Raw genomic sequence first — 5,026 nt, 5'->3', positions numbered from 1 at the left:
AAGTCACTAAGTCATCACTTCACAAGTTACCTAACTAAACTAAATTCAAAATGAAAAGTTCACATTTCAAGTACCTACACTCAAACATTTTCAAGTCACTAACTCACTTCTCAAGTGACCACACTTAACTAAATTCAAAACAAGTCCACATTTCAAGTACCTACACTTAAACATTTTCGACTCACTAACTCACTTCTCTAGTGACCACACTTAACTACATTCAAAACACAAACCCACCTTTCAAGTAATTACACTCAAACATTTTCGATTTACTAATTCACTTCTCAAATGACCACACTTAACTAAATTCAAAACACAAGTCCACATTTCAAGTACCTACACTTAAAACATTTTCAAGTCACTTATTCACTTCTCTAGTGACCACGCTTAACTAAATTCAAATCACAAGTTCCCCTTTCAAGAAACTACACTTGAACATTTTCGACTAACTAATACACTTCTCAAGTGACCACACTTAACTATATTCAAAACACAAGTCCACCTTTCAAGTCCCTACTACACCTAAACATTTCAAGTCACTAATTCACTTCACAAATTACCAAACCAAACTAAATTCAAAATGAAAAGTTTAGGTGTAGGTACTTGATTAGCAATATGAACTAATAAGGACCTCAAGTAAAGAAATAATCAGAACTCCACTCAAATTTGGTATTTGGAAAACCCTCCTATGCACACAAATTTAAGTTCACATGTGTACTTCATGAATATCAACAAATAGTTTCTCCCTAAGATTCTTTACAAATTTCAAGTTGGCTACAAAGTCTATCAACTTGTATACTTTTTACTCTTTCTTCAAATAAATTTCAACTTAAGGTGCAATATTAACAGGTAGCACCAGAAATAATATTAACAATAGCACCTCTTTTCCTCTGAACCATACCAGGTAAAACAGCTTGAGTAACCTTAACAGTTCCTTCAACATTAACTTTAATCAAATCAGCCAACAATTTATCATCCACTTAATGAAAAAATCTAGCATAAGGATATGAAACCCCAACATTATTAATCAAAACCCCAATATCTAATCCTTCAATTATCTCCTTAATCTTCTTAAACCCTTCATCCAAATCACCAGAGAAAGCAACCGCCACTGTCTTAATCTCGATTTTCCCATGTTTAACCTTAATTGAATCAAAAACATCCTTAAGTTTATCAAGATTACGACCACAAGTATTAAATTAACAAGTCCACCTTTCAAGTACATCAGAGTGCCTAGCCATTAACAAACTATTCACCTCTCTCATAAGGCATATTTTATACAGCAGAAGAAAATTGAAGTCATGGATGATTAAGCCACCTTCTGGATATGAACTACAACTTTTGAATCGAAGAAAAAATTAGAACAACTAATTCCATTTCATTAACCAATTAAAGCGCCATTAAAGTATGTCGGACACTACATCTATTCAATAAGCAAGTTTAACTATCATATGATACAACTACAACATAGACAATACAATATTAAAGTAAGAGTAAATCTTACCAAAGCTTGGCATATCCGCAGTTGATTGAGATTGCGAGGATGAAGCTGGTGCAGATGCTTTGTCAGACAACAAAAAACTTGTAGATGGAGCAACAGCACTAGTAGTTGAAGCTGAAGAAGTGGACGCCGGAAATGTCAGAGAAAAACCAGTCCCTACTCGCCACATGGAGGTCGGAGAGGCGGTGGCTCGTGGGAGTTCGCCGGCGTGGAGGGCAGAGAGATCCTAGAGAGAGAGGAGCTTCGGCAGTTGAAGTGAGATTAGTGTTAGGGATTGTGTTTTTGGTATCTTAAAAGGAAAGAGGGGAACAATTAATCTCGACCCTTGGATCAGATCGATCAATGGCTAGGATCTAAAATTGTGGAGTTAGAATGTGGCTAGAATTGTAAGAAAATAGGCCAAAAATGATAATAATAATAATAATAATAATAATAATAATAATAAATAATAATGTGTTTGGTAAATTGTGAGTGTGCACATGTATAAAATAATTTAATAAATTTTAATAAAATTACGTAAAGTGTCATATTTGAATTAATAAATATTATAAAATTAATGGCTGAGATCTAAATATTAAGATTTTGACTAAAATTAGATGAAAAATTAAATTGAGTCTAATTAGATACAATTTAGCTAGAATTATAATAAATTGGGTAAAATTAATCTAAAAGTGTATGAATTGATAAAATTGAGTTAGAAAATGCACAAATTTAAAAAATGCCTGTTATTTCAATAATAATAGATAATGTATTTTGTAAAATAATTGTGAATGTGCATGTTTACGAAAAATAATAACATATTACTACATAATATTTTTTATAAAGAGAGAGAGATAAAAGTGATATATACTTCTATTTTAACAACAAATTTATCGTTACATGCTTAATATCAAAAATAAGTTGCAAACATAATCGAGAAGCCAACGAGCATAGAAAGCTAAGTTAACCAAGCATGGAAAAACACTTTTTGATAGAATGATTGGATAAGCTCCAATAATGAGGAAAAACAGAAAAACCATTTGAAATTATATGCTTGCAAACACCCTTATATTTTATTTTATTCTAACTAGCCCAAACAACAGAGAAATTATATGCTTGCAAATCCCCTTTTTCTAATTACCGCGCAATTTCTTGTGCTTGAGGATAGCCAAGCTGCTGCTCCGTCTCCCAGTTCAACTTCGAAGAAACTCTTTCATGACAAGGAACATATTCCTCGAGTTTCTCGATAAGCTCTATTGCTATTGGTGCAGATACGATGATTTGGCGAGCATTGGGACTGATGAAATCTTCCTCTACAACTTTGTCAATAAATGATGATAATGAATTGTAATATCCATCCACATTCAGCAATCCTACCGACTTGTCGTGGATGCTAAGCTGTGTCCAACTAATTACTTCAAGTAGCTCATCAAGTGTGTCATAACCACCTGGTAAAGAAATAAAAGCATCAGAGTGCCTAGCCATTTCTGTTTTTCTTTAATGCATATCTGCAACTACCTTCACTTCTCCAAGTTTTCACCAATTAACTCTCTAGGCATGGGTGTCTTGGGAATAAGTCCATTAATGTGCCTACCACCATCATGAACTCGTTGTGAAACCAAACCCATTAGGCCTATGTTACCTCCTCCATAGACCAAATCAATGTTTCTTAAGACCAATTATTTGCCTAGCTCAATAGCAGCATCGTGATAACTACTTTTCTTCCCTTGACTACTCCCACAAAACACACAAATTCTCTTGAATTTTAACACCGTAACATCACTTTCCATTCCCATTTTCTTAAATTTTTTCTACTTTTTTCTCGATAGTGTCATTTAAAAATTGTGTGGAAAATGATTTGAAAGTGTAGGGTACTTATAGGATTTTTGGGGGTTTTAAAAGATATTTTAATTAAATCCGATTTTAAAAAAAAAAATTCTATAAATATTTTTAATCATATTTTTTTAAAAAAGCCGATCACAAGTGGTGGATTTTTTAAAAAATAAATTAAAAAAAAATAGAAACCAACCACAAGTGGTCTATTTTTATAAATATTTTTTAATTATATTTTTTAAAAAAAAATGACCACAAGTGGTAGGTTTTTTTTTAATTTTTTTTTTTAAAATCGACCACAAGAATGCATTTTTTATAAATATTTTTAATTATATTTTAAAAAAAAAATAAACAACCACAAGTAGTATGTTTTTAAAAAGAAATTTTTTTTAAAAAAAAAAATACCACAAGTGGTCGGTTTTTATAAATATTTTTTAATTATATTTTAAAAAAATGACCACAAGTGGTCGGTTTTGTTATTTTTTTAAATTTTTTATTTGTAAAATAAATAATAATTAATATTAAAATTATTGAAATAATTATTTTAATTTTTTAACATATAAAAGCAACCACATGTGGTCTCTTTTTAAAAAAAGAAAAATTAAAAACCTACCACTTGTGGTTGGTTTTTTCTGACCACATTTTGTGGTCGGTTTTTTGTGGTCGTTTTTTTTTTTTAGTACTGTATAGTTTTCGATAGGCAGAATACATCGTCAGGCCCCTTAACTTGGCGCCATCTTTCACTTTGGCACCTCAAATGGATGTTGTTCATTTTTGGTACCTCAAGTAGCGTATAAGTGTGTCATTTTGACACCTTTTGCTAAGTTGGCAAGGTGCGTGTATTACACTTTCGTAAAGGCGCGTTAAAGCCTTTTTTTGGCTGATGTGGTGCCCAAATCGACCCACCAATAATATATTAACCCACCTTTACTAAATTATACTTTTTTTCTTTACTTTTATCCATTATTTTTGTCAATCTTAAGCTTATTTAATGGTGAAAATTATTGGGAGAGATTTAAAAATTACATACCCATTTACGAGTTCGTTTTGCCAAAAATAGTATATTAATTCACTCCATTAATTTATACTTCTTCCACATTTTTATCTACTGTTTTTGTCGATCTTAAATTTATTTAACGTAAAAATTGTTGAGAGAAATTTATATACGCATTTAGGAATTTGTAAAGATTAGATAATAAACATCATTTTTTTAATCATTAAGGGCAAAATTGATGACGAAAAACTGAAAATCAAGCAACATCAATGAAGACAAGCTGAAAATAGAAAAAAATTGATGAAGAAAAATTACAAAATAAAGCTAAATCCATGAAGAAAAGTTGAAATCTAACAAAATCAATAAAAAAAAACTAAAATCAAAGCAAAATCGATGAAACAAATCTGAAAAATGTAGCTAAATTCACATAGAAAATCTAAAAACCAAACAAAGTCAGTGAAGAAAAATTGAAAATCGAAGCAAAAATGATGAAAAAAAATTAAAAAATAAAGCAGGTTCTCTGTTCGACTCCCCTCCTCCAACTAATTGTTCCCACAATACAAAACCATATGATGCATCATTTTTAACTGATTAAAAGGATTACTGAAGATTCAAAGCTTCATGTTGGGTTGTTTTAGTTTTTCAAACATATTACATATGAGCCAACTAAACAAGCAAATTGGTTACATTTGAGAATTCAATATTCAACAAATAACGGA

The 5,026-nt window shown here is 30.8% G+C and overlaps 1 pseudogene; it reads right to left on the bottom strand.

Annotated features, from left to right (window-relative positions):
- Window positions 1–2,617: 2,617 nt before the first annotated feature.
- Window positions 2,618–3,276, bottom strand: LOC107842074 (annotated as a pseudogene).
- Between the last annotated feature and the right edge of the window lie 1,750 nt (window positions 3,277–5,026).

Source organism: Capsicum annuum, chromosome 9 (genome assembly GCF_002878395.1).
Source record: "Capsicum annuum cultivar UCD-10X-F1 chromosome 9, UCD10Xv1.1, whole genome shotgun sequence".
NCBI lineage: Eukaryota > Viridiplantae > Streptophyta > Magnoliopsida > Solanales > Solanaceae > Capsicum > Capsicum annuum.
Note: the sequence above shows the minus strand (reverse complement) of the source record. Positions and strands in the feature narration are given on the sequence as shown.